Source organism: Mauremys reevesii, linkage group 2 (assembly GCF_016161935.1).
Source record: "Mauremys reevesii isolate NIE-2019 linkage group 2, ASM1616193v1, whole genome shotgun sequence".
In the NCBI taxonomy this organism is placed as follows: domain Eukaryota; kingdom Metazoa; phylum Chordata; order Testudines; family Geoemydidae; genus Mauremys; species Mauremys reevesii.
The window spans coordinates 11,090,666-11,109,531 of record NC_052624.1 but is presented as its reverse complement, the minus strand read 5'-3'; positions in this window follow the sequence as shown (position 1 = coordinate 11,109,531).

Here is an 18,866-nt window from a genome sequence, read left to right as displayed (position 1 = left end):
ATTTTCAATGCTTGTGTTGAACCTGCAGCTCCTCCTTCTCACGGCGTCTTTCTACTTCTTTTGATCATACCATGAAAGTCTACACCCATTATAGGCGTGTCACATCTGGGGCTCATCAGGAAATTTCAACAAAAAAGGAAAAAGTTCACCAATTATTTCTCCCGCTTCCCCCACTTTCCAAGCAGCTTCAAACAGCTTGTGTAAAGAAAATAAAATGATGATAGTACAAATCCATCCGTACGATCTGACTGCAGGATCAACGAAATGGAGAAAGAGGTGGCCAGGGGAAAGACCTTGTCTGAAAACAAACATCTCCAATAACTAGCACGTGTGATAAGAAATACAAATGTGAACAATAATCTGTGATCCAAAGCGTACAGAAGCTGAAATAAAAATTCCCATTGACCAAGGCTATAGATGGGGACTTTAAGGTTTGTGCTGTAAGGATACTTTAGGAATTTTTAGGAAGTAGTAAGGATATTGGGAATTTTATTAAGTACTTTAAATATTAGGAAGTGTTCCTACTATGAAGTAAAGAGAGATGAGAATGCAGCACTTTGATCCAGAACCTAAATAGGTTTTGGTAAGTGTATGAGTGGTTAAACGCCAAATCAGGGCTAGGGTTCAGGTTCATATTTAAAGCCACTGAAATCTCAAAATATTTTGGTCCAAAATGGCAGAAATAATCAGGACAAAATTGTCACTAATGAGTGTTTCAACCAGCTATTAAATCTTTCACCGGCAGCCTAGCTGCACTTAAATGTGCAAAATACTTCTCCCGCTGTGAATACATCAAAGCCTGTTAGTTCCAGCCTGATCCCTGCTAATGAACACCCCACGGATCAGCATAAACACCGATAAACATATCAGCACTAATAGGCTTTGGATGGGAGGTTAGATTTTCTCTGTAGAACTTGAGCTATCTCTGCCAGAAGCAATTGATAAAACCACATTTCATTATGGTTTACGAACGTGTCTATATAAATTAGCATAAGCACATGTCTGAGCAATAGCAGTACAGCTAGTTGGACAATTGTGATGATTCTGTGGGGTTTTTAACAGAGAACAATTTTTTAGAGTGGGTTGAAAAATGGAATTTTGTCCTGTGGGAAATTCTGATATTTTGCAATTTGATTTTGCCCAGAATTGGAATGAAAAGTAGAAATCTTGGAATTTTTCATGAAGCTGAATATGCCAAAATATTTTGTTGCAACCTTCTCAAGATATCGTCTTTATATAAGGTGAAAATGTTACATTTTGATAAGATTAAAATGTTTCATTTTTAATTAATTATTTACATTTTTATTATATAACAAAATGTTTCAATAATTTTCCATACTTTTTTGGACAAAATCAATATGTTCCCATGAAACCTTTTGATTGCATTGAATCAGCATTTTCCAGGGCACAAAACACCACCATAACATTTTCAACCAGGTCTGCAATGTTTCATGTATTCAAAATGTTCAGGTTTTGAACATTTTCAGCTTTGAAATTCTATTTTTCAGGTTTAGGATCTCCCACTCCCAACACACACACTTTCTCTCACTCGTTTTCCTTTCCCTCCTTTTTCATTGTTCTCCTTTTCCCCTTTGAAAAAGTGTGTCTGTCGGGTGGGGGGGGGGGGAGCGAACAGAAGAACTGAAAAATTTAAAAAATATCAGAAAAATAAAAGAATCAAGCAACCAAACATTTTTGATGTTATTAAAAAAAAGATCATTTTGAATTTTTTTAAAAAATGCTCATGTAATTGTTTTTAAAAGCCCATTTTTGACCAAAAAAAGTAGTTACAAAAACAAAAACCAAACAAATTGTCAACCGTCTCTAGCTCGCATTGATTCTTCAGAGTAAGCAGGGAATGCATTTGAAATGTTATTCAACCATTGTAGGATTTCTGAATCAATTTTACCTTTGGTTTCAGGATTTCCTGAGTCCCATATTAATCACAACTAAAATCAATTGTAATCAATGAATACATGTTGGCCAGTTACCTTCCTTTTGTATAATGACACTTTTGGAATACTAACTCCTCAGGGCAGGGATTATGTCTTCAAATACTATATAGACCAAAATATGTGTAGCTATCACAATGTTAATACTATGGGAATTGGGGATTTTATATGTAATTCTAACTGTCATTTTAATTTAACATCTTCTTCTCCTTCCTTGCATTAATTCCATAAAATGATGTCTCCAGTTTAATTTAAGATCAATTTGTTTTTATAACTATGTCCTTGTTCAGTGATTTGTTCCGTTATCGCCAAGTGATTTCTTGGATCATCCATGGCTATTAACTGGATGCGAAACTCCAAATACACAAGGAATGAAATGTGAAGGGATTTGTTCAAGGATTACTTGGATCTCATATTTGTTTCTTCAGCAAGAATATGTGGTTGTAACAAACTAGCCATGATGTTGGGATGTGTGTGTATATCCAGGAGGTCACACACACACACAGATTTTAGGGCCAGAAGGGACCAATATATATCACAAGCCTTAGAATTCATATATTAGATATTTGTCTGTTTAAGTCATATTTCCATGTCTCTTGTATTATGGTGGAGACTTTTATTGAGTGGGGCCAGAGGAAGGAAGTATCAGAGTAAGAGGACCAAAACATTTGTACTGCTCTTTGTTGGCACAAGGAAGCTAAGGTAGAAGCCCCCACTTTTGGCCTGAATGCAGCAGCCAACGCATCTGATATTTTTAAGTGCAAGTTTGCTGTTTCTCTGCCACACAGAAGGTAATGAAATCTGACTTATCCAGATTGGAATTTCACTTGTCCTGGGCTCCTGGAAAATGGCATTTTTCTAAGTCTGCCACAAAGGAAAAATAATCTTTCACATATTTGCTTTTATCTGAGGACCTCTATGCTCTTTGCTAACATTAATTAGGGCCAAGAGTCTTGAGTATCCTCCTCTAACAGCATACAGCGACACTATCTGATTGTTTAGGGCGGGAAGGGATGAGTACCCCATCCAAATGAAATAGCAGGTGCAATTTTAAGCAAAAAGGCTGCAGCTACCCAGAATAGAATATGACCATCCCCTTTCAGTCTTGCAAAATATTCCATAGGGTCTTCTGATTGAAAGCCACCAGGAGTTGGTTTTACATCTCATCTAATGGACTATACCTCCATCAACAGAGTGCTGTGCAAGTATCTTGCTGGAGCACTGGCTTAGAAATAACCCAGAGGGGACGCTGGCCTCTTCTGAATCCTCAACATCACTTCCTGCACCATCTCAGCCAATTCCTCTGGTGCACTCATGCTGTTTTGCACCACACTACGAGTGGAATCTAGCCCTGGAGGAATCACCCCTACTGCAGGAGATCATGTCGTTGCACAGAGCTAGTGTAAAACAGCTCCTATCCTGCCCCTTCCCTGCTGCCATGGTAGAGGCGTGGCTGGAGAAAGGAGTTCTGGGTGAATCCACCCCTACGCTGTGAAAATTCCCAGGTGCAATTTTGGGCCTGGTGGGTGGCACTGGCAATCTGCATTAGGGCATGTCTACACTGCAATCACAGGTGTGAGTGCCTCAGGTGTAGACATAACCAAGCTAGCTTTGATCTACCTGGCTCACATAACAACCGCAGTGAACCCACAGCAGAACAGGCTAGACACTCAAGTATATACCCAGGGTTCTAGCTAGCATTGATTCTTCAGAGTAAGCAGGGAATGCATTTAAGGCTAGAGGACCAGCCTGGTACACAGAGACTCCAATATCAGGACAGTTAGGGTGACCAAATGTCCTAATTTTATAGGGACAGTCCCGATTTTGGGGTCTTTTTCTTATATAGGCTCCTATTACCCCCCGACCCCCATCCTGATTTTTCACATTTGCAGTCTGGTCACCCTAAGGACAGTGCAAAGGTGAGTTTTACAGTACCTTTGCAATTCCACTGATCTACAATGCAGCTGCGCTACACCCAAGGGTCTGGCACCCTAGATCTGCCCTACAACACTCCCTTCTATGTATTCACCTGGCCCTGTCCTGCTTGGGTTAGGAAACATAAGCTCACAGCTGGAAGTGGTATAGCTGAAGCTGCTAGTCAAATTACTACATAATTCTGTGGCAGAAGGACTAGCGTATAAAACATCCTAGAAAATAACATATAACCCGTGTACATAGGACATTAACAAACATCAGAACTCCCCACACTGCAGAGACAACAATTAGCATTGCAAAAAGATAGCAATATACCAGCATGATAGCAAATACTGCATCACATTGCTCTGCACTTCTGCGTGTGCCTTTATAATATTCTGGAATGGAGGAGTTCAGAAATATTGCAGCGTTGGCTTTGTGAATAAGGTTGGATTTCAGGAAATTCAGGAGCACTGAAACATTTCTGAGATGTAAACAAACAGAAATGGACAATAGAACAGTCACTAACCGTAATCAGCATTATGTATGCTGGTAGAAAGGTGCCTTCTCTTTTATTTTTCAGCTTGGAAAAGAGGAGACTAAGGGGGGATATGATAGAGGTCTATAAAATCATGAGTGGTGTAGAGAAAGTGCATAAGGAAAAGTTATTTACTTGTTCCCATAATATAAGAACTAGGGGCCACCAAATGAAATTAATGGGCAGCAGGTTTAAAACAAACAAAAGGAAGTTCTTCTTCACACAGCGCACAGTCAACCTGTGGAACTCCTTGCCTGAGGAGGTTGTGAAGTCCAGGACTATAAGAGGGTTTAAAAGAGAACTAGATAAATTCATGGAGGTTAAATCCATTAATGGCTATTAGCCAGGATGGGTAAGGAATGGTGTCCTTAGCCTCTGTTTGTCAGAGGGCGGAGATGGATGGCAGGAGAGAGATCACTTGATCATTACCTGTTAGGTTCACTCCCTCTGGGACACCTGGCATTGGCCACTGTCGGTAGACAGGCTACTGGGCTGGATGGACCTTTGGCCTAACCCAGTATGGCCATTCTTATGTTCTGTGTTCTTATTTGGATATAATATGATTCTTCCCATTTCTACTTACCTGGGTTTTTTCTTCATGTCCCTCTTCATACACATTTCATATGAGATAACACTGTTCTAATTACTGTGGATATTACGGTCATGCCCAGAGGCACTCAACTCAGCTGAGGGCTCCATTATGCAAGGCACTGGGTGCGCACATACTAAGAGGCAATCCCTGCACCCAAGAATTTACAGTCCAAATAGCAAAAACGGAGTAAGGAAGTGTTACTAAGCCCATTTTACAGCTTGGGAGTTGAGGCACAGAGAGATTAAGTGGCTTGCTCAAGGCAGCTGGGGATTGAAGCCAGACCTGCAGAGTCCCAGTCTAGTGTCTCACCTACAAGACCATTCTTTCTCAGCACACTTAGGACGTCTGGGCACGTTGCTCCCTACTGCAGAACAACTTGCTGTGGGGAGGCTGCTCCTTTCCAGGGTCTACCCAGATTATTCGGTTGGAATGGGAGTGAAATCTGATACCCTTCCCCTGCAGAATGGGCCCGGGGCTCAGCCCCCAGAACCTCTGAATCCTGAAGCAATGCAAAGGGAGCGGCATAAGGTCCTCTCTCCTCCTGCCATACCACCGCAGTTACAAGCAGTAGAGACACTGGAGCTGGATCATTATGAAAAAGAGGGGGTAGCTGGCAGGGTGTTCTCTGTGGGGGCTCCAGGACTCTGGAACTTGCTCCCCAATTTGGTCCAGAATAGCCTCAGATTTGGCGACCTTGTAGGCACGCAGCAAAAGCCATAATTTGTGTGATAAGTTTCTTTCTGGAGTAGCTGACAGCATGCTGCCCAGAACCATGAAGGACTAGAAAAGAGCTTCAGCATAGGTGTCTGGTGGTGTTCCTGTCTGATTGTTTTAACGCTGGTGGAGCTGTGCTGTACTATCCATTAAGAGTGAGTGCACCTGAGCCCTTAAAAAATCAAAATAAAGAGTGGACGGGTCTCAGCAGAAAAGCGGATACAACCTCCGGCTGCACTTCGCAATAGATTCGCTGGGGGGGCTACAAGGGTATTGTTATTAGAGGGTGTCTAAATTAGCTCAAGTCCGGCAGCGTTATGATGTGTAATAGTCCCGCTGCCAGAGATGGAGCACTTACATACGTCACAGAGCTTGTGTGGTACCTGGGGCACTGAGAAGAATGGAGCTTCCAGTGGCCACTTGCGTTGCTTGTGCTAAGACGCAGCCCACTTACATGAATGACTGATAATTGAATAAAATAGTAACACGGCCCTCTCAGTGTAAGATCTGTTCACGAACCTCTCAGTGAGTGCTGCCACTGTTACATGGGGAAGCAGGGTCTGACTGAGCTCTCCCCTGACATCTAGTGATGAACTGCTGGCAAAGACCTCTGGAGCAGACTGTGTTTGCATAGGACAGGGACACTGATAGCACATCACAGCAACATGCAGCGGCAGAGACAAAGACAAACGGCGGTGGAGACACTGATGAGCATCACTCAGCATGAAAAGAGAACCCTTGTTGCTGCCTACACCACCTGGCAGGAGGCTACACGTGACTCACTGTTCAAAGACGGCAGTGCAAAAGCAATTTAAAAGAAATCCCACACCGTTATTCCTTGACCTGCTCTAGTGCCTCATGTATTCTGATGGCATCATCTGTTTTTAGTTACAATGTCCATTGACAAGCCCAGAAAAAAGTGGCAGTAATAATGACCTTAACTATCACGGAACTGGCACCTGAATATGACTAATATCTTGGCACATGTCTGTGCTTCACAGTGACCATCCTCTGGTGTTTGTGTTGAAAACAAAGATGGTCTTGCATTTAAGATACTGGTGCTCAACAGATCAATTCCCACCTCTCAGACAGATTTTTCCGTGTCACCTTAGTCACGTCCCTTCATCTCTCGGTGAATCAGTTTCCCCATCTCTAAAGGAGAGTTAGCAATCCTTCTTTTGTCCATCCGGTCTATTTAGCCTCTAAACTCATTGGCGCAAATAATAAAATCAAGTTCCAAATTGCAATGAACCAAGAAAGGTAAAGCAAAACCAAGTCGTGGTTCACCTGGTTTTGCTGCCACAACTCTTGCCTGTTTTTTAGCACCAACCTGTGAAATGGGGCGGGTTGGCTTGAAACTGTACCCAGATTTGCTAGAAAAGTCCACAAAGCTTAATAACTCCTTTGACAAACCTGGCTTGAAGGGAAACTCTAAACCAAGTCTGCTTTAAGTGCTCGCAGGCTGTGTTCTCACAGCTTTAGTATTAAGGTCATATCTGGAGGGTATAAATTTACTGCATCTCAGCAGCCTCCCAGCACTTCAGGGGATTAACTTAAAATCCTGTCGTTTTGGGTTAAAATTAAAAACAACCACTTGAATGAATAAAATTATACGGCAGTGACGTTAATTTATCATTAAAGTTCCTCTTGCTGCTGCACGTACTGCCCGTCTTACCCGTTCTCCTCCCCTCCCTAGTGCCCACAACTCATTGCATCAGATTTAGCATTAGTTGGAAAGCTTTTAGAGGCTTTTCTATTTGTCTTTTACAGAGCCCAGTGCAAATAATCGTCAAGGTTTTCAAAAGTGACTAGAGAGTTTGGATGCCCACCATGAGACACCATAAGGGGATCTGAGTTTCAGAAAGATGGCGCACCCGCCCTGCTAAAAATCAGACCCCTATACGGTATCTCAAGTGAAGTTCTGGAACAGCCTTCCAAGGGGAGTAGTGGGGGCAAAAGACATATCTGGCTTTAAGACTAAGCTTGATAAGTTTATGGAGGGGATGGTATGATGGGATAGTCTAATTTTGGCAATTAATTTTGGCAATTGATCTTTGATTATCAGCAGATAAATATGCCCAGTGGTCTGTGATAGGATGTTAGATGGGTTGGGATCTGAGTTACTACAGAGAATTCTTTCCTGGGTGCTGGCTGGTGAGTCTTGCTCACATGCTCAGGGCTTAACTGATCGCCATATTTGGGGTCGGGAAGGAATTTTCCTCCAGGGCAGATTGGCAGAGGCCCTGGAGGTTTTTTGCCTTCCTCTGCAGCATGGGTCACTTGCTGGAGGATTCTCTGCAGCTTGAGGTCTTCAAACCACGATTTGAGGACTTCAATAACTCAGACATAGGTTAGGGGTTTGTTATAGGAGTGGGTGGGTGAGATTCTTTGGCCTGCATTGTGCAGGAGGTCAGACTAGATGATCACAATGGTCCCTTCTGACCTTAAAGTCTATGAGTCTATATTCTTCTACCCATACTCGTGTTATTACCTTACTATGTGGAAATGCCCACAGATTGCAATGGAGCTACTTGGTGAGTAAGGTAGTATTGCAGTGTGGCAAACTCTCATGATCTATTTAAAAATGTGTTGCATTTTTTAAAGCCCCAAGTCCTGAATTCATGGCATGACGGGAGAATCTCAGCTTTCATTTAAAAACAACAAAAAAGGGAGTTTCTAACCTTCTTGGTTGCAGAAACAAGCTTGAAAATGTGACCTCTGAAGAGACCACCAGCAGATGACAATGAAAAAGTACCCCAAAGTTGGTTTGTTCATTTTAAAAGAAAATGCACTTTATCCTTTTTAAGGCAATCTTATGATTTTGGAGGGCCTGACTGACGATTGTTTAATGTTCGAGGTTGGCAATTGAGTGTAAGGATGGTAGAATTGAACCCATGAGTGCTTTCTGCTGAAGGGATGATTTTGGAGTGCTGGGGATATTTGAAGATTTCCACCTGCAAACAAAAGAGGCAAATTTTCTTCCTCCTATAAAACACCTCTTCCTGTCTCCTCTTTTTATGGCATCCTACTCTTCTTTTCTTAAATTGGCTAATCTATTTCTTTCCAAAGCTGAGCTTCTTGTTCTTGCTCAGTCCTTCCAGATTTCTTCACCCTCCAAAGGCTTCAGATAAACTGGCAGTAAAACCATCTCAACTGAATGATGTTAGAACTGCCCAGCAATAACCATTTTATAATCCGTGGAATAAAAGAAGGCCTTGTTTACACTGGTCAGGCAAACTACACGCCCACCTAGGTAGTTGCTGGTGTTATTATATATAAAAGAGATTTCTCTCTCTCTCTGTATACACACACACATAGTTAATAGAAAGATCTCCATCTACTGGCTCATACAAATAGGTATTTTTTTCTCTAAGGCCTGGTCTACATCTAAGATACGCAACTTCAGCTACGAGAATAGCATAGCTGAAGTCGATGTATCTTAGATCGATTTACCTACCATCCTCATGGTGCGGGATCGATGGCCACGGCTCCCCCATCGACTCCACTTCCACCTCTCACCCTTGTGGAGTTCTGGAGTCAATGGCAGAGCGTTCGGGGATCGATTTATCGCGTCTAGACGAGATGCGATAAATCGATCGGGGTTTAGAGAGGGTCCCATACGAGGAAAGATTAAAGAGGCTAGGACTCTTCAGCTTGGAAAAGAGAAGACTAAGGGGGGACATGATAGAGGTATATAAAATCATGAGTGATGTTGAGAAAGTGGATAAGGAAAAGTTATTTACTTATTCCCATAATACAAGAACTAGGGGTCACCAAATGAAATTAATAGGCAGCAGGTTTAAAACAAATAAAAGGAAGTTCTTCTTCACACAGCGCACAGTCAATTTGTGGAACTCCTTACCTGAGGAGGTTGTGAAGGCTAGGCCTATAACAATGTTTAAAAGGGGACTGGATAAATTCATGGTGGCTAAGTCCATAAATGGCTATTAGCCAGAATGGGTAAGAATGGTGTCCCTAGCCTCTGTTCATCAGAGGATGGAGATGGATGGCAGGAGAGAGATCACTTGATCATTGCCTGTTAGATTCACTCCCTTTGGGGCACCTGGCATTGGCCACTGTCGGTAGACAGATACTGGGCTAGATGGACCTTTGGTCTGACCCGGTACAGCCTTTCTTATGTTCTTATGATCCCCTATAGATCAAGTGCTATCCGCCGATTCGGCGAGTAGTGTGGACGTACCCTAAGTTAGTAGAGTTAATAAAGTTACATGCTGTGAGAGGCATTTGCTGAGCACCTCTTACCATGCACCTCCTAACAGTGAGTGTACTGAAATGACACCCTGTCAAGGGACCCACTGCCCAGGGTCCATTGGTGCTGTTTGACAGGGTTTTAAACATATTCCTATAATTGTGTTTGGGCCTGGCTGAATCACTGTTGGACCCCATACCACATTCCTCCCAACTCCCCACCATGAGCCTACTTGCCTTGCAGGAGTAGGACGGCTCTAAGGCTGCTTTCATGGCTGGCAAGGTGCCACTCATGGCTCCACAGGTAAGGAGAGGATTTAACAGAAGCAGTGAGAGTGGAAATTGCTGCAGTTCAAGAGAAATGTTATTCTCTGAGCACAATCAGTTGCTGGTTTATTAAAATGTTGCCAATGTTTTAATCAAAGCAGTTTAAAAGAACAAAAAAACCAATAGAAATCAATGACACAAAGACATCTCTCTTCTCTTATCTCCTTGTATCTGCCTCTTGTCCAGTTTAGAGAGATTCCATGCAGGGACTCTGGTTTGTTTCACTCTTCCTTATTACCCACAGGGAAGTCTAAGACAACAAGGAAGATGATGATGATTATAAAACAAGATAAGCTTCATAATGGAAACCTTAAAAACTCTCTTGTGACCTCCTAGTGTGTGTGATATGCTGCATGCCTTTTCCCATAGAGTTATTTCTGAGGGTGAAGAAGGGGCTGGAGAAGGATTAAAGGATGACAAAAAGAAGTGATGAATTTGAACATGTGGCTCAGCACTGATGAAACCGCCTCTTCTGCATAGTTTGCTTAGTAAGAGTTTGAATCATTTTTCAGCTACAGAAAGTGTTTTGATAGCTCAGCAATGACAAAAGAGCTTTGATTATCTCCCCCACGTGAAGCCACCGGAGCCCTGTTATAAACCAACCCCTCTTCAGATCCACGCCAGGTCCGCCATGACTCAACGGACAAACTGAAGCCACGTCAGCCAACAGGCCCTCTATACGCTAACACCCTGGTGGATCCCCGTAAGCACTGCAGCACACTGCTCCGGTGGAAGGGTGGTTTACCGGGCTGGCAGAAAAGGTCACAGATACCCTAGGCTTTACGGCTTCAACACTTATATTCAGCAATAAGCGCAGTTCCTAATGGGTAAACCGAAAGGATTCGGGAGCTTTACCGAGCAGCTTCAGAAGACACAATTTGCTCCACAAGGGTTCACAATCTAATTTCAGCTGTAATGCCGTGAGGGAGAGTAAACAAGCAACAGGCCTGATCCAAAGTCAATGGAAAGATTCCCACTGACCTGGAACATGCCCAATGGGAGCAGGGAAATGCGGGATGAGAGGGCTACAGTGATAAGATCAGCTGGTTATTCATTTCTGGCACGCGCACACCTTGATGGATCCATTCATTTATTACCTTTCCCCTCCCTCCCCCAATGTTCCTGCCTTCTGAGATCAAACTCAGCCAGGGAGACAATGCCACCTCCTCTCTAGCATTCTTAAGCAAGGCTATGATTTAGCCACAGAGGTTGCGGAAGTCACAGAATCCATGACCTCCGTGACTTCAGTCTGCGGTGGTCAGGAGCTGCAGGGTCCTCCGCTGCCCAGAGGGCATGGGGTGGGGAGGGGCGGGAGACAGGGAGCTGCGAGGTACCCCCACTATCTCTGGCAGCCCCCAGCACTCCTGGCTTCCATGGGCGGCGGGGGAACCCCTGAACTCCCGTCCTCCACACACAGCGGTAAACCCCCAGAGCTCCTGGCCACTGAGGGTGGCAGAGAACCCCCAGAGCTCCTGGACACTGCAGATGGCAGGGAAACCCCAGAGCTCCCGGCTGCCTCAGGATCTTGGAGCTGAGGGCAGCAGGGGTACTTTGCAGCTTCCAGCCCACACAGCCGCAAGGGAACCCCTAAGCCCCTGCACAGCTGCCCTGCTTCAGCTGTGTGCGGACCCACAGATCCCCATTTCATCACGGATATTTTTAGTAAAAGTCACACACAGGTCACAGCTTCTGTGATTTTTTCTTTTTTGCCCATGACCTGTCCATGATTTTACTAAAAATATCTGGGACAAAATCTTAGCCTTATTCATAAGTCAAGGCAGTATCTCAAATGGCATCCACATTAAGAGTAACTAACTGGAAGGTCTTGCATCTGAGCTGTAGGACAGATGTAATGGCACTGAGATTGTCACTGCTAAGAACAAGGTCATCCTTGGCTATAAAAAGAATCCCTTTGCACAGATAAATCAAGGGAAATATAGTCTGAAAGGCTCCCTCCACTTGGATGGAAGAAAAGGTCACAATTTCCATTTAGAAACAGCACATCTATAGTGGGGCTTTTGTTAAGGAAACCCTGGGTCTGAAATATCCAGGAGGTACACCCGGGGGCTAGATCTTCAGCTGGTGCAAACCAGGACAGCTCCATTGAAACACGATGAAATCAATGGAGTTCAACTAGAAGTTTTTGTAAATCTCATTAGGTGGCTATTTGCTTCTTTAGGTGCCTAAATACCTTTAAAAATCTGGCCCTAAGATACTTTTGAAAATGGAACCTTGGAAAATTTTACCATAGAGCTAAATAGCCAACTGCCTATTTGCCTGCCTATGTCATGCCCATCACTGTAGTGACTGAGCTATTTTAGCCTAAGACAGTGATGACTTAAGTAACTGCATCTGGAATGAGTCTTCATTTTAAATCTCCCAGTTTAGTACCATATTCTCTTGCAGCTGCTCATTTCAGTATAAAACTGCGGTCTCAAGCAGACACAAATGTGTGAGTTCATCCCCATGAAGTATGCGTCAAGAAATATCATGGCCTTATAACTTAGAATCATAGAATCATAGGATGGGAAGGGACCACAAGAGGTCATCTAGTCCAGTCCCCTGCATTCATGGCAGGACTAAGTATTATCTAATAATAAAATCAAAAAATAATAATTGGAGATATACCAATCTCCTAGAACCAGAAGGGACCTTGAAAGGTCATTGAGTCCAGCCCCCTGCCTTCACTAGCAGAGCCAAGTACTGATGTTACCCCAGATCCCTAAATGGCTCCTTCAAAGACTGAACTCACAAGCCTGGGTTTAGCAGGTCAATGCTCAAACCACTGAGCTATCCCTCCCCCCTTGAAACTCAATTTTTTCAACCTTCCCTCATAGGTCATGTTTTCTAGACCCTTAATCACTTTTGTTGCTCTTCTCTTCACTTTTGTTGCTCCACATCTTTCCTTAAATGTGGTGCCCAGAACTGGACACAATACTCCAATTGAGGCCTAATCAGTGCAGAGTAGAGCAGAAGAATTACTTTTCATGTCTTGCTTGCAACACTCCTGCTAATACATGACATACAGAATGATGTTAGCTTTTCTTGCAACAGTGTTACTCATATTTAGCTAGATCAGTGCTTCTCAAAGTCGGGCTGCCGCAAGTTCAGGAAAAGCCCCTGGTGGTCCGGGCTGGTTTGTTTACCTGCCGCGTCCTCAGGTTCGGCAGATCGCAGCTCCCACTGGCCGTGGTTCGCCGCTCCAGGCCAGTGTGGGCTGTGGGAAGTGGCGCGGGCCGAGGGACGTGCTGGCTGCCCTTCCCGCAGCCCACATTGGCCAGATCGGCCGAACCTGCGGAGGCGGCAGGTAAACAAACCGGCCCAGACTGCCAGGGGCTTTCCCTGAACAAGCGGTGGACCGGCTTTGAGAAGCACTGATCTAGACCATCCCTGACAGGTGCTCTTAAAAATCTCCAATGATGGAGACTCCACAACCTATGTAGGCAATTTATTCCAACCTAAACCACCCATGCTGCAATTTAAACCCATATCTTCTTGTCCTGTCGTCAGAGGTTAAGAAGAACAATTCTTCTCCCTCCTCCTTGTAACAACCTTTTATATACTTGAAAACTGTTATCATGTCCCGTCTCAGTCTTCTCTTTTCCAGACTAAACAAACTCAATTTTTTCAGGTTTCAGAGTAGCAGCCGTGTTAGTCTGTATCCGCAAAAAAAACAGGAGTACTTGTGGCACCTTAGAGACTAACAAATTTATTTCAGCATGAGCTTTCGTGAGCTAAAGCTCACTTCTTCGGATGGAACACACAGACAGGAGATATTTATACATACAGAGAACATGAAAAGGTGGAAGTATGCATACCAACAGGCAGAGTCTAATCAATTGAGATGAGCTATTTTTTCAACCTTCCCTCATAGGTCATGTTCTCTAGACCCTTAATCACTTTTGTTGCTCTTCTCTGGCCTTTCTCCACATCTTTCCTTAAATGTGGTGCCCAGAACTGGACACAATACTCCAATTGAGGCCTAATCAGTGCAGAGTAGAGCAGAAGAATTACTTTTCATGTCTTGCTTGCAACACTCCTGCTAATACATAACATACAGAATGATGTTAGCTTTTCTTGCAACAGTGTTACTCATATTTAGCTTGTGATTCACTATGATCCCCAGATCTCTTTCCTCAGTACTCCTTCCTAGGCAGTAATTTCTCATTTTGTATACATGCAACTGATTGTTCCTTCCTAAGTGGAGTAGTTTGTATCTGTCCTTATTGAATTTCATCCTATTTCCTTCAGACCATTTCTCCAGTTTGTCCAGATCTTTTTGAATTATAATCCTGTCCTCCAAAGCACTTGCAACCACTCCCACCTTGGTATTGTCTTGAATTCATTGACTCACTAGTGTACTGCTGATGACCGTGATTAATGTGGATCTCACTGCTATAGAAACCATTACTCACTAACAGCAGATTCATACATTATGTCTCATGAGAGAGGAAACATTTATCAGGCCATCAAAGGTATTTGTGAGCCTCATTCACAAATTAATTTGAGAGTAAAAACTCAGGTACCTAGATCACATTGATATTGAAAGGAGGCTAATGAGGCTAAAGCCAATTATATTCAAAGCCATAAGAACTCACATGGGTTACAACATTTTTCATACAGGATTCTCCCTAGGTGGCTGAACTAAAAAGACAGAGGAAAAACATCTCATTGGAACTGCTGTGTATAAAATTCTGGATTTCAACTATAAAGATCAATACAAGTGTTATCCAGATGACTTCAATTTACAAAACAGCCTTTCTCTAATTAAAATGAAGTGTGTTAAAATCCCTGGAGCTACTCCAGTTTACACTTGCTAAGGGTCTGCTCCAGTGATGTTAGTTCTTGAGAGCAAGCACTATACAGATCACTGGAGGTGTATTCCCACAGAAAACCCCTTGATAAGAGGAACTGAAAGTTGTGGGTACATAGCAGCAGGTGAAGCACTTAGAGGCTATTTAAGCCAAAAAACAGAAATCCTTCAAAATGTATTAAATCTGACCCTAGTGAAGCCAATAAAGCTCGAGCAGGCTACAAGAAGGAAAATTAGAAAGGGCCAAAATGGATTTTGAAGAGGAAATAGCTAAAAGTGTAAATCCAAACAAAAATACTCTCTAACTACAGCAGAAACAGGAAGCCTGGGAAAGAATCAGTGGTCTGCTCAACCCGCAGGGGCTAAAAAGAGTGATTAAGATAAGGACACTGCTGGGAAGCTAAATGCGTTCTTTGCATCAATCTTCACCACCAAGAATGTTGGAGAATTTGGATGAGGCTTTGATTCCCGGTCAGAGCCCAATCCAAAAGGTTCCTGTTTTCTGGATCTGAGTCAGAGAGAGCTCACAATGGTGAGAATCAATTCCCTATCTCATAAGACAATGGGAATCTTGCAACATCAGCACAATCTCTTGAGCTTTATGCCATTTGGAACTGAAATATCATGAGTAAGGCCTGGTCTACACTGGAGGGGAGGGAATCGATCTAAGATTCAACTTCAGCTATCAGAATAGCGTAGCTGAAGACGACGTATCTTAGATCGACTTACCTCCCATCCACATGGCATGGGATTGATGGCCGTGGCTCCCCCGTCGACTCCACTTCTGCCTCTCACCCTGGTGGAGTTCCGGAGTCGACGGCAGAGCGTTCGGGGATCAATTTATCACATCTAGATGTGACGCGATAAATTGATCCCCAATAGATCAATCGCTACCCGCCAATCTCGTGGGTAGTGTGGACGTACCCTATGACACATAGGGAATTTGGCCTTAGCCTTGGTGTGGACCTCACCCTGAACTCCAGCCTAAGCATAATCAGGATCCAAATCCACACATCATCACATTAGCCTTTCTCCGACCTTTTGTGCTGGATAAATAAATAATATAAGCCAACAACTTATTGACTGGGTTTAGGAAAAGACTTCCTCGATATTGCATAATTGTCCATCGTGGGGGTTTTACTCTTTCCTCTTCTAACCTTTTTGCTAGGTGGTGTTAGCAGCAATAGGGGCTGGGTTGATGGCTAGGGCTTTCTCTTAACATTGCAAAAAAAAAAAAGCCCTCACCCCGTGATTTGGGCGCCTCTAAGTAAAAGTAAAAGACCTGCAGCATGGCTGTAGCTGGCCCAGGTCAGCTGACTTGCGCTCACATGGCTCAGGCTGCAGGGCTAAAATCGTCATGTAGATGTTCGGGCACAGGCTGGAGCCTGAACTCTGAGACCCCACAAGCAGGGAGTGCTTGTTCAGCTTGGTCCTTAAACACTGGAAAGAGATGAGTCAAATGGTCTCGAGGACTCTTTAAACAGAATCCCCAGACCCAGCTAGGAACACCTGTCTCGTTGCCCACCCCCCCTTGAGTGTCACTTGGATTTTGGCATCCCTGCCCCCTGCTTAGAGAGAGAGACTCAAGTTAGTGTGACCCCCCACACACACTCTTCAATCAGGGCAGACTAAGTACAGTTCTGCTGCTCGTCACTCATACAATCAGGACAACACATTTCATTACCCTTGCATTCAATTCAATAAAGTGAATTGTAACCCTGGGCCTAGACAGCCCAAACTGATCACTGTGGCACAGCAGCTCTGTCTGCTGAACCCCCAAGGCAGAGTAGGTGTGTCCATGCAAATATGGTCAGCTCCTGAAGCCTTTTTCCCCGATTCATAACTAGAGGACAGCGGAGAACTCATTCGGTCCCTGGCTTACACTCTGAAGCAGCTATTATTGACTATTGCCATAAACAAGACACTGGACTACATGGACAATCAGCTAGGTCAGTATGGCAATGCTCATGTTTAAAGTTTTAAGCAAATGCAACGTCGGTGTCCACACTGGAGAATTTTGCCCACCGTGCTACACAAATGGAGTGTATCAACACCATGGACCGAGGTGCCTTTGATCTCACAGAGATAACAGAGCAATCTATAAAAAGCTGAGCCTGTCATGTCATTATGGGTAAAATTCACTGGAGTACAGTTAAGATCCTCTCTCAGGCTTTGAACGGTCCCTCTGCACAGAGATCAATTCCAGACTATATCACTGTCATCATTAGCCACCACTGAACTCCACTCAGCAGTTGGCAGCACATGTCAATCTCTTTTGACAGATGGCTAATATCCGAATCACTGTCAACGCCAACATAGCACAGATCCCACTGATGACATGGCCGGTTTAGTATTGAAGAGGGTTTGCGGCAGACCATGGAAAACATCAAACATAAATGAGCTCATGCGAACTCCACCACTCCAGACAAAGCCTCCTGGCTACCATGATTACAAATACACTAAATATAGAGCGTATAAAATATACACAGTAGCATATAACGCTATTGCATCACAAACATTTGGAATAATCCAGCAGCTCTTCCCATAACCGCTCTCCCTGATGCAGCGGGCACGTCTACTTTGTGCTTATTTCTTGGCCCACGCTCTTCCGTTTGTGACATTTGGCGCCACGCCACTCAAATCCGACCATCCAAGCACTCAAGGACAGAGGCCTGGTATTTCACCTTTGATAGATGGGAACTAAAGTTGCTTTTGGCAGCTGCCTTGGAGCTTCTGTCAGGAAAACTATGGGCTCAGTCGTGGAACTGCCAGAATTTGTAGGTCTCAGTGACAGGTTTAGTTAGGATTACCTGGTCTCAACTCTAAACCTGCTGCAGAGAATATTGTTTTCATATTATTTGCTGAAGTGCATTTGGAAATGTCACAGCCAGTTTAACTGGATCGTATTAACGGTAGCTCCACAGTCTCGGTAACAAACACTGAGTCCATTAAAGATCAACACATATTTTTCGAGCAACAGGAGGAAATATTAAAACACAGAAGCAAGGACACTCAGACTTGAGAAGAGAGCAATGTTTTATCAGAGAAACCAACCTTATCCTTCCCCATTGTGCCCAACTACTTTAGTCCATATCACTGCTAAATCACACTCTACCTTAATATAGCATCTGGGCATACATAGCTGGCATTTGCAGCATGTGTAATATATTTATAAAGAGCTATTATGCATTTCTTTGAGATGTGCTATAAATTATAATAAATAATACCATCTAGCTCTTATACAGCATTTTTCTCCACTAGATCGCAAACTGCTTTACAAAGAAGGCCAATATTTTTCACCCCATATTTTACAGCTGGGAAACTGAGGCACAGAGAGGTTAAAGTGACTTGCCCAAGGTCACCCAGCAAGCCAGTGGCAGAGCAAGGGATAGACCCAAGTGTCACAGTTCAGGGCAACTGCACATGTATTTCCCCTCAATGGTTCAGCAAGGGCACCGACTCTTGACTTCCAACTCCCCAGCTGTTGCCTTTCTGGGTGGAGACCCTCATCGCTCTCCTTTCTGATCAGTGTATTCCTAGGCTGCACGGTTCCTTGCCTTCTCTGTGTATTTCCCAGCACAGACAGGTTGCTCAAGAACACTTGCTTGCTTTCTCTTCACAGAGCAGTTTGTGTGCAATCCAACTTTAGTCTTATGGTAAAAAGCATTACAAAACACACATATTAAAAACAATAAAAGAACCGATGCATGCTAAAAAGCTTACTAGAATTCTGGCAGGCCCAGTCCTTCCAATCCTACCCTAAGGATATCAGGGGGTCCTGTTCCTTTGCTGTATCAGGAAGAAGGT